Consider the following 12,074-nt stretch of genomic DNA (forward strand, 5'->3'; position numbering starts at 1 on the left):
CAAATCACAGAACACTTCTCAAAGTGAGTCCCAAAACAAAGCTACACATCAGGGCTTATAGAGCCTTCTCCTGGCTCAGAGAATGTAACAACCTTATTGACCCACTGGCCAATCAAAAAGTATCTACTGAAAAACCAGCCTTCCACCCCAGGCTCCAGGTGCACGTTAGCCTAGGGGCAGGGAAGATCTTTAAATCTGCATTTCCATTACACATACTTCAGTAAGAACTAACTAAGATCAAATCCTGATTTAGACATCTCCTAATTGTGTGGCCCTGAGTAATTCACTGAACCTATCTGGGACTCATCAACTTAATCTTTAAAATGAAGGTGTTCAAATTAATAAACATTTTAAAAAACCTATTATATGCTAGACACTGTATTAAGGACAGGGGGTACAAATAATAACACACAGAGTCAATCCCTGCCTTCAAGGAGTTTACATTCTTGCTGTGTATCCTTCATGCTTGAAAAGGACCAAAGAAATATCATGATGTTGGGAACAATGTATAGTATGTTCACTGGTGTCTGATCAAAGCAACATGAACTTGGGAGGTGCTACAACAATCTGGACACAAATAGCCCATAAGAGCATTTGGGATGAAAATGTCTATAAATTTGTGCATTTCCTTTTTTTTTTTGAGTTGCTGCTTTTCTACTTTACTGATAGAGCACAGTGCCTTCTTTGATGTAGACATGCCATGCTGGATGATCCTGTGCCAGTGTTTCCCATCTTTCACAATCAATACCAAAGTTCTTCAGAGAGACCTTGAGAGTGTCCTTGTATAACTTTCTTTGACCACTATCTGAGCACCTAACTTGCTTGTAGTATCACTAAAATAGTCTCTCAGGTAAACATACATTTAGTATTTAAACAATGTGGTCAGCCCATGAAAGTTTTACTTTCTACAGTAGAGTATGAATGCTTAGCGGTTCATCTTGAAAAATTATCTCAGTGTTCAGTACCTTATCTTGTCAAGCGATCTTCAGAATCTTCCTAAGACAATTCAAATGGAAACAGTTCAGTTTCTTGGCATGGCGTTGGTAGATAGTCCAGGTTTCACAGGCATAAGGCAATGAGGTCAGCACAACGGCTCTGTAGATCTTCAGTTTGATAGATAGTCTAATACCTTTTTTCACTTATACATTCTTTTGGAGCCTCCAAAATGCTGACCTAGCTTGAGCAACGTGTGTGTCAACCTCATCATCTATGTGGGCATCCCTAGAAAGTATACTTCCAAGGTAAGTGAACTCATTCACAGTATTCAAAATTTCTCCATTTGCTGTAACTGATGGTCCCATATATAGGTGGTGTGGTGCTGGCTGGGGTTAAAGGTCAGGCCAAAATTAGCACAAATAGCAGAGGATAGATTCATACTTTGTTGTATCTCAGCTTCAGAGACTTCATTAAGTGCAAAGTCATCTGCCACCAAAAAGTCAATCAGCTCTCCCTCCACTTTAACTTTTGATTGTAGCCTGTTCAAGTTAGATAATTTATCATTAGCCTGGTAGTTAAGTTTAATACTGCTTTTGTCTTTGTTGAAGGCATCTGGCAAAATTGCTGAAATTTTGCTAAAATGCATGGGAGGAAAGCACACAGCCCTCCTTCACTCCACTGGTGATTGGGAAAGCATGAGAGCATTGTCTGTTATCCAGAACCCATGCAAGTATGCCATCACGAAAATGGTGGACGATACTGATGGACTTCTCTGGGCAACCAGATTTTGCCATGATCTTCCATAGGGCTTCAAGACTGAAAGTATCAAAGGTCTTGGTTACATCGATGCATGTTGTGTTCAGACCTCTCTTCTGCATCTAGCGTTTTTCCTGGTGTTGTCTGGCAGCAAACAACATGCCAATTGTTCCTTGGCCCTTTCTGCAGCTTCTGATTCTTGGGTAGATGACCATCTTCCAGATGAAGGATCAATTGATTAAGGACAACTTGGGCAAGAATCTTGACTGGCATTAGCTAAGAGAGATACTTCTCTGTGGTTGTTACAGGACACCTGTTTCCTTTTCCTTTGGAAAGATAGACAATAGAGGCATCCTTGAACTCCTCAGGGATAGCTTCCTCTTGCCATATAACCTGGAAGATTTCAGTCAGCTTTTGTATGAGCAGTGGACTACCTGGGGCCTTGTAGATCTCTGCTGGAATTGAATTAGCACCAAGTTCTTTGCCATAGGAGCATTCAAAGCCTCTTCTTCATTAGGAAGTTCAGCTAGAGAGGGATTAATTTCAGCCTGGTAAATGACCAATGACTTCGGCATTGGTTGATGAAGGTCTGTTGAGAATATTATGGAAGTCTTCAGCCCATTTCTCCAGAATACCACTGATATCACTGATAGAAGTTGTAATCTAATGGGGAAAGACAACACAAAAAGAAGGGGAGAAGGGTGTGTGTGGGGGAACAAGAAGGTGTCAGGTTCAATGACTTTTTTTTTTGCAAGGCAATCAGGGTTAAGTGACTTGCCCAGAGTCACATAACTAGTAAGTGTCAAATATCTGAAACTATATTTGAATTCAGATCCTCCTGACTCCAGGGACAGTGTTCTATACACTATGCCACCTGGTTGCCCCATTCAATGACTTTTAAGGCTCCTGTCAACTCTAGATCTATGATCCTATGACCCTTAGAAAAATATGTTTTAAATTTTAAAGGACTTTAGAGGTTTCCTATAGCTACTCTAACCTGAGGCATGAATTTCATTTCAATTATCTCTAACAACTGGCCCTCAAACTCTGCATGAGTAATCCTAGTGACAACTAACTCATTACCTCTCTGGGTAGCTTAATGGTTTGGAAGATCTTCCTTGTATTGTTGTATTGTTGAAATTTGCCTCCTTCTAACTTCAACTCAATGCAATTCTATTGATCAAACAGTTATTATGTACCTATTATGGCAAGGCATTGAATGACTCTCTCTCAAGGCTTTAGAGATTAATAACACACAATTCTGAGCTCTTAAGGAGATTACAGTCTGGAAGGGGAGATAAACTAAATACTGTAATACAAAATAGACTATGACAAGTTCATCTATAGGCATAAGAAAAGCAATAGCAGAGATCTGAGGAGGTTTGAAAGATCACTTCCAGTTTTGGGGGGAAGATGGGAATTTCATGAGAGATTGAAAACTGAGACTAAATAGTGTAAATCTGATCAATCTCTCACTTAAGGATCCCTAAAATTGAAGATGGTTATTAAGGCTTCACATCAGATTAAACAACCACAGTTCACCCACCGCCCAATCCTTCCTTTTCATTTTAAAATTCTCTGACTTTTTGAGTTATTGTTCAATAATTTTTGGCCTTAATCTGCAGTTTTTCCTTTCAATAGTTCAGCTAGTAGATAATGGAGAGCAAAATCCTCTACTGGTACAATAGGAAGCTATAAAAGAATTTCAGGAATGATCCCAGTTTTTGGAATGTGAATACAGTACATGAAAATTACTGTATCCATTCTTAGTTACCCTGGGATTTGATTTAAGATGGCATTGACCAATGGAATTACCAACCATAGTGCTAATGATAACAACAATTATAGTTGACATTATAGACCCCTTCTCAAACCATGTTGAGCCCCTAAGATCTGAGCAAGATCTAAAACCTGGATTGGCCAATTAGGAGTGGCATCAGGGCCCACTCCAAGCTTAATCTGCCATAATGCTTTGTCATGCTGTGGCATAATAGACATGCTTTGCTCTTTGAGTGAACTCAAAATGCCCCTTCCTGTGTCAACACAGCAAGGCCATATGAAACTGACCAGAGCATTCTTCTTTTGATGACTACCAAAGACAAGGCAGCCTAACCCAAGACACTATCTTGAATAATGGGACTTTTCTTATCTTAATATTTCATGGGCATATACTATGTTATGTCATGTTAATGGTAAAAGAAACATAGATGTACTGGGTGGCATTTTCAATCAGTACTTTGTCTTTTATCTTATTACATATACAACCTATTCAATTAAGGAAATTTTTTTCTCATTCTCTGCTTAAATACATATGAAGACCATAATTCTGAGGGAAACAGACATCCTGAGTTGGGATTGTTCTAAAACATATAAAAGGCTTATTGTTCTTTTATCAGGCAGTCAGAATTAAAGTTGTGGCTCCATGTACATGTGCTTAATTTTAAGGGAATAAACAGTATGTATTTGTATATTACCTAGCCTGTTTGCCTCTTTTAATCAAACTTCCAGGTCAACAACATTAATGTGGTGCTTGCCTTGCTGTTGTTTGCCTTTTGTTTTTGAAGAGGACCAATCATGTCACAGGGTGACTTCTTGAATTGGATTTAATCAAAGCAGAATTGTACAAAATCATCAGCCTCACTCTCTCTTCTAGAATCACTGAAGTTTAGTGGCAAGATGCAGTGGATGACCTTGTCATCTTCTATGTCTCACCAAGTCTAAGCACTCCACAGTGCCTGTTTCAGCTGCCTTCATGGCAGTTGGAACAAATTGTTCTCATCTACCCATTCCACTGGGGGGGGGGTAAATCTTCAATGATTTGGGGTAGACATCCCCCAACTCACTGATGGGTTTGAGGCCTGTTGGGCATTGCCACTTTAGAGGCTCACAATAATGCTGTGAGTTAGGTACTAGAGATTTTTAGGTGGCACAGTGGATAGAGTGCCAGGTTCACAGTCAGGAAGACCTGAGTTCTATTAAAAGGAAATCTTCATTTGGGTCTTGCCCTCAATAATGAAGCAAACCCAGGAAGAGAAAATTTAAAGCAGTTTATTGTAATACCCAAGACCTTTTGAATGAGATGAAAGTGCATGTGGCTGCTGACTAGCAGATAATATAAAGGAAAAGGGTTTGGGGTTATTGTACATTGGGCCTCTTCCCCATAATACAATTAACACCTATTGGAAAATAAGCAAGACTGAAAACAAAGGGTTGATGTACACTGGCTGAACACATATTTCAATAGTTCAAATATGAGTGTGACCCTGGACATGATCTTAACTCCTATCTCAGTTTCCTTATCTGTAAAACAGGGTAAACAATAGCACCTATTTCACTGTGTTGTTGTGATGATCAAGTGAGATAATAATTGTAAAGTGCTTGGCATAGTGTCTTGCACATAGTAATCTCTAATGTAAATGTTAGCTACTATTATGATTATTCTTATTATTTCCATTTTACAAATAAGGAAAATCAGGCATAGAGATGCAAGTGTTCATGGGCACAAAGTTAGCAAAGATTGGAAGTAAGATATGAATTTATCTCTTCCTGACTTAAAATTCAGCTCTCTACTACATTTTGATTCTTCCAACTCTGGTTTCTTAAGAAAACAACTTTTAGGGGCAGCTAAATCTAGGTGGCGCAGTGAATAGAGTACCGGTCCTGAAGTCAGGAGGATCTGAGTTCAAATTCGGCCTCAGACACTTAACACAAAAAGTAGCTGTGTGACCTTGGGCAAGTTACTTAACCCCAATTGCCCCTTAAAAAAAAGCAAAAAAAAAAAGAAAACAATTTTTGCCGAAGAAATATCACAACACAACATGTATTACATTGTCATCAACAATTCATATCAAAGAAGGGTAAAAATTAGCATTTTTAAAAACTGTCTAACTTGTTTAGATTTGTCAGAACTTGAACTGTCCTAGGATCTTAGGATCGATCATAGTTTTGGAATTAGAAGCATTAGAGGTCATCTAGTCATCCCCCTCATTTTGCAAAGAAAGAAACTGAGACACAAAGATATTAAGCAATTTATACAGGATCACTCAGCTAGTAAATGTCTGCGGCAGGATTTGAACCTAGGGTATTCCCAGCTCTAAGTCCATCAATATTCTCTATGTTATGCTGTAACTTTTGAAAATAAAGGGTCACTTTTATACCATAAAGGTGTATAACCAAATACCAAAGAGGTACCAGAGAATGACTTAAATGGAAGTCCTAGGGAGGAGTAGAGCTATAATTTCCATTTTACTGACGAGGAAACTCTAAAATTCTTCCAGCTTTTTCATGGGTAGATAGATACAGAGCAGTGTATTGTTCCAAATAGCTACAGAAGAGCTTCAGATAGAAAACCCAGAAGTCACCCTCTTCATCACGCTTTGTTGGCTCTGTTTATGGAAAGCCCCAAACATGTCGGTTCATTTTCTTACTTTGGCTCAGAACGATTGATGTCAATGGGTCAGGCCAATGGGTCCTTTCACTGATCTATTTGCTGCCTTCCTTCCCAGATGTCTCTTCAGCTGTGATATCTACTCCTCTTAATATCATCTTGATTTCTTTATGCTAAAAGCAATGTTACACAACACAGTACCTTTACCCATTTTTTATAGCAGATGGTACATTCAGCTATCATTAAATGGTATTATATATTCAATCACAATCATAATAGCTAGCATTATATAGTGTTTTATAGTTTGCAAAGTGCTTTACAAATATTGTCTCATTTTATATGTACAACAACCCTTAGAAGGAGGTGTTATTATTATCTACATTTTATAGAAGAGGAAACTGAGGGAGGCAGTAGTTAAATGATGTGCCTAGAGTCATATAGCTAGCAAGTATCTTAGACCAGATTTGAATTCAGCTCTTCTTGGCTTCTGGTCCAATGCTTTATATACTAAGATACCTAGCTCCCTCTTCAGTCATAGAAGGATAGAGTTGGAAGATATCTTAAATAACATATTGTCCCATGGCCTCATTTTTTAAATAAAGGAGCTGAGGCTCAGAAAAGTTAAGTGATTTGCCTAAGGCTAACATGGACAGTTTAGTCAGAACGCTAAGCTGGTGAACCAAGGCTTTTGGATTCTTAATCCAATGCCATGTTCTTTTTAGGTAGGGCTACATTCCATCTGAAAGGAATGTAGATCTGACTCTTAAAAATTCAACTCAACATTTACATGTCTTCTAAGGAGAAGAATGTATTAGATGCTGAATCTGCAAAGATATGGGAAAATATGGTCCCTACTCTGAAGAATCCTTTTAAAAAGCAAATAATTATTTATTATTTTTCCTTAGAGTGAGGTCCACTAGCATATTATTGTATTTGATCAAGGATCAACCAATGGACCTTTTAACATCTACCTGCAACAGGGTAGCTGAACTGAATCTGTATGTTGTCAGGGCAATATAATGGATCAAAGACCCAGAGAACTCCAAGAGAACTTGAGGTCATCAAATCTAATTCCCTAATTTTACAAATGAGGAAACTGAGGCCCAGAGGAGTTCTGAGACTTGTATAAGATATTTATGTGTGTGTGCATTTGTGTGTGTTATCAAAATATATAGATGTGACTCATGGGTGGCATGAATAGATATAAATTGAGATGTGACTCAACTGTCAGTAGGAGGATGGATGTGCCTAAAATTTCAGAAGCCTAGCTAGGGATGGTAGGAGAGGAGTTAAGTCTGATAAGGTCCAGGACTGCCAAGGCTAGGAATCTCTTTTTTAATCTCCAAGAAGAACATAATGTAGGGCTACATATAGCCATTTGCTATGTTTGAAATTTTTATGATATGAAATGTTTAGAACAAAAGTCACTAATCTGATTACTCTTAAATTGGGAAGACTGTCCTTAACTTCCACTCTCCTGACTAACCCCCTTCCACCAAATGTTGGTGACACAAGAGACACAAATTTAAAGTAACAAGCAAACTCATTTATTGAAGCAAAATAACAAACAGAAAACTGAAAAATTCTACAGCTTAGACTGTACAAAAGACCCATGATTTAAAAAAAAATGCTATATATTTCACTGAATATTTCTTACTAACATAATTTTTTACAATATTTTTAAAATATTGAATTTCAGATTCTCTCCCTCTTGCCCCTCTCCCCTCCTTGAGAAGTCAAATAATTTGATTTTGATTATACATGTGAGAACATATAAAACATATTTCCATATTAGTTATGTTGCAAAAGAAAACACAAAGTAAAACAATAAAAATTGAGAAAGCTTATTATTATTATTTAAAGCAATTGGGGTTAAGTAACTTGCTCAAGGTTACACGGCCAGTTATTTTTGGGTGTGGTGCTAAGTATCTGAGCCCAGATTTGATCCCTGGGTCATCCCAACACTGGGGCCAGTGCTCTTACTTGCTGAGCCACCTGGCCACCCCTAAGCAATTGGGGTTAAGTAACTTGCTCAAGGTTACACGGCCAGGTGTTTCTGGGTAGGTGCTAAGTGTCTGAGCCCGGATTCGATACCCAGGTCATCCCGACACTGGGGCTGGTGCCCTTACTTGCTGTGCTACCTGGCCGCCCCAAGAAAGTTTTTTTTAAAGTATGCTTCAACCTACTTTCAGAGTTCAATGATTCTCTCTTTCTCTCTGGAGGTAGATAGCATTTTTCATCATGGGTCAGTTGGAATTATCTTTGATTATTGTTTTGATCAGAATAGCTGACTCTTTCATAGTTGGTCATCCTTATAATATTATTGTGACAGTGGGTAATGTTCTCCTGGTTCTGTCCATTTTGCTTTACATTAGTTCATTACAAATCTTTCTAAGATTTTCTGAAATCATTCTGCTTATCACTTCTATAGAACAATAGTAGTCCATCATATACCACAAACTCATTTAGCTATTTCCCAGTTGATGGGCATCTACTCAATTTCCAATTCTTTGCCCTCACAAAAAGAACTGCTATAAATATCTTTGTATAAATAGGTCCCTTTCCCTTTTCTTTGGTCTCTTTGGAATACAGGGATATAACAGTGCTATTGCTAGGTCAAAGGGTATGCAGTTTTGTAGTCCTTTGGTCAGAGTCTCATATTGCTCTGCAAAATTGTTGGACTGGTTCATAACATCATCAATAGTCATTAGTGTCCTAATTTTTCCACAACACTCCTAAGCATTTGTCACTTTCCTTTTCTGTCAAGTTAGACAATCTGACAAGTATGATGTGGTGTCTCAGAGTTGTTTTAATTTGCATTTCTCTAATCAGTAGTGTTTTAGAGCTTTTTTTTTCATGTGACTTTTGATATGTGCTTGAAACACTTCATCTGTTACAGAATGACCATCTTGGTGTTGGTCACGGCATGCACACTGAGACTTAGCCCCAACAAGCTCTACTTCATCCTGACCAATAAGTTGGCCAGTGATGGGAATAGCATGTGGTGCCAAGGTGGGTCAGGGTCACTTCTTTGGCAAATTTCAAGTGGATTGCAGCAGATCACAATGAAATTTATTTGGAGCTGATGGCAGAAAACTTATCTAGAGCCTTGAAAACAAACCAGAATGGCAAAACAGTGAAGCTCAAACTGACTAATAAACACTGACCCTGCTGCACAGATGACTTTGTTAGGCTATTGTCACATTGTTGCACATCACCTTGCTGTAGGGTTCATCCCCAGAAAAATTTCTGAGAGCCTGCTGTACCAGACTTTGATGTTAGTATATGTTTTTACCAGTATTGAAGACTATGAAGACTATAGTGGAAAAATGAAAAATATTACCAGTCATGTTGTTATTGAAGTAAATCTAAAAGGGAAAAATGAACTTGAAAATAGAACCTGATTTAGTATGCATTGCAACACATTTCAAAGGTCTTGGAAATCCTCCATGGGCCTTTGAAGATGCTTTTCAAGAGAGATTTAGAGAACAAGACTTAAGTAGGGATAGATATTTAAGAAGCTTCTAAACTTCCTTTCAGGATACCAGGTAAATTCAACAAAAGCATTATGTAACATGGTGCGGCACTGTATTGTTCGCTGTATTTTGCTATGTAAGGATGTTTCCCTTCAGCATTTCATTCCTGCATTGCCATAAGATTTCAGCTGTTCAAGAGTCTTTTATCAAAATTGAAAAAATGTGAGTTATTATGTTGCAAGTCTTTGGGCTATATCTCAATTAAGGTATATATCACATAAAAGCAATCAGTCTTTTTTTTTTCTTTTATAGTATGTTTAAAGAATGTGCATTAGTGAAACGCAATTGGAGAAGCTATGTCTTTGTTTTCTTGTGGTTTATGTATTTTACTTTTAAGAAAATGAAAAGGGAAATCAGAGTTTTTAGTACTGAATTTAAATATTTTCTAATAGCTGATGAATGAAAACTGTAGCAATCATGTATAGTTGTACATCAGAGACTTAGAAGAATTGTGTCTTTTCATCTAGGCACATAAGAGTGCCAGACCTGAAGTCAGGAAAATTTATCATCCTGAGTTCAAATCTAGGCTCAGACACTACTAGCTGTGTAACCCTGGGAAAATCACTTCACCCTGTTTCCTCAGTTTCCTTATCTGTAAAATGAGCTGGAGAAGGAAATGGTAAATCCCTCCAGTATCTTTGCAAAGCAAATCCCAGATGGGGTCACAAAGAGTCAGACACAGTTGAAAAACAATTGATAGCTTTGATGTGATTTCTTCTTTTGAAAACAACCTGTTCATATCCTTCAAAGATTTATCAACTAGAAAATGATTCTTATTTTTATAAAATTGACTCATTTCCCTATATATGTGAGAAATTAAGCTTTTATCAGAGCAACTTGCTGCAAACATTTCCCCTAATTTCCAATTTTCCTTATTATGCTGGCTTCATCAGTTTGATTTGTGCAAGAGTCTTTTAATTTAATGATATTAAAATGATCTATTTTACTTCATCTGATCCTTTTTATCTTTTATTCTGTCATAAAATTTTCCTTTATTCATAGATCTGACAGGTACCATTTTCTATGCTCCCCTAATTTACTTATGAAATCATCCTTTATATCTAAATTATTTCTCCATTTTGACCTTATCTTGGTACACAGTGTAAGATATTGGTCTATGCCTAGTTTCTGTGAAATTAATTTCCAGTTTTCCTAGAAATTTTTGTCAAATAATGAGTTCTTGTCCCCAAATCTTGTAACTTTGGGTTTATCAAATATCAGATTGCTATGTTCTTTTATTATTATGTATTGTGTATCTAATCTATTAAATTGATCCACCACTTATTTCTTGGCCAGTACTGAATTGTTTTGATATTTGCCACTTTGTAATACAGTTTGAGATCTGGAACTGTTAAGATATCTTCCTTAGTGTCTTTTTTTTCATTGATTCCCTTGATATTCTTGACCTTTTGTCCCTCCAGATGAATTTTATTACTATTTTTTCTGGCTCTATAACATAATTATTTGGTAGATTCATTGGCATGGCACTGAATACATATCTTATTTTATGTAGAATAGTCATTTTTGTTATATTGGCTCAGTCTATCCATGAGCAATTAATATTTCTTCAAATGTTTAAATTTCTCCTTATTTGTGGGAAAAATGTTTTGTACTCTGTGGTACTACCTTATACCTAGCAGACTGACTAATATGATTTAACAAAAAAAGAAAAATGACAAATGTTTTAGAAAATATGGGAAAAATGGAACTAATGCATTGTTGGCAGAGCTGTGAACCGATCCAATCATTCTGGAGAGTAATTTGGAATTATGTCCAAAGGGCAAGAAAACTGTGTGTACTATTTGATCCAGTAATACCACAATTAGCTTCATATCCCAAAGGTATCATCAAAAGGGAAAAGGATTCACATGGAAAAAATATTTATAGAAGTTCTTTATGTGGTGGCAAAGAACTGGAAACTGAGGGGAAGCCCATCAATTGAGGAATGATTGAACAAGTCATAGTATATGAATGTAATGGAATGCTATTCTTCTATAAGAAATGGTGAACAGGTGGATTTCAGAAGAAAACCTGGAAAGACTTACATGAAATGATGCTAAGTGAAGTGAGCAGAATCAAGAGAACATTGTACAGCAACATTGTGTGATGATGAACTTTGATAGAATTAGCTCTTTTCAGCAATGCAATTATCTAAGACAATTACAAGGGACTCATAATGGAAAATGGCATTCATATCCAATGAAAGAAATATGGAGTTCTTTAGCATACTATTTTCTGTCTTTTTGCCTTTCTTGTAGTTTTCCTCTTTTGTTTTAATTCTTCTTTCACAACATGACTAATTTGAACATACGTTTAATATGATTGTACATATATAGCCTATATCATAGATTGTGTGAGGTCTTGGGGAGGCAGGGAGAAAAAATTGGAACTAAAATCTTGTAAAAGTGAATGTTGAAAACTATTTTTGCAAGTAATTGGAAAAGATAAAATACTATTAA

At 36.9% G+C, this 12,074-nt stretch overlaps 1 pseudogene; it reads left to right on the plus strand.

The window, feature by feature from the left end:
- LOC138156019 (checkpoint protein HUS1 pseudogene) overlaps nt 1-9,735 on the plus strand; it is a 69,735-nt pseudogene extending 60,000 nt beyond the window's left edge.
- Nucleotides 9,736-12,074: the final 2,339 nt, after the last annotated feature.

Source organism: Petaurus breviceps, unplaced genomic scaffold (genome assembly GCF_028583685.1).
Source record: "Petaurus breviceps papuanus isolate PSGF00001 unplaced genomic scaffold, PetGlider_PUasm1.0 98, whole genome shotgun sequence".
In the NCBI taxonomy this organism is placed as follows: domain Eukaryota; kingdom Metazoa; phylum Chordata; class Mammalia; order Diprotodontia; family Petauridae; genus Petaurus; species Petaurus breviceps.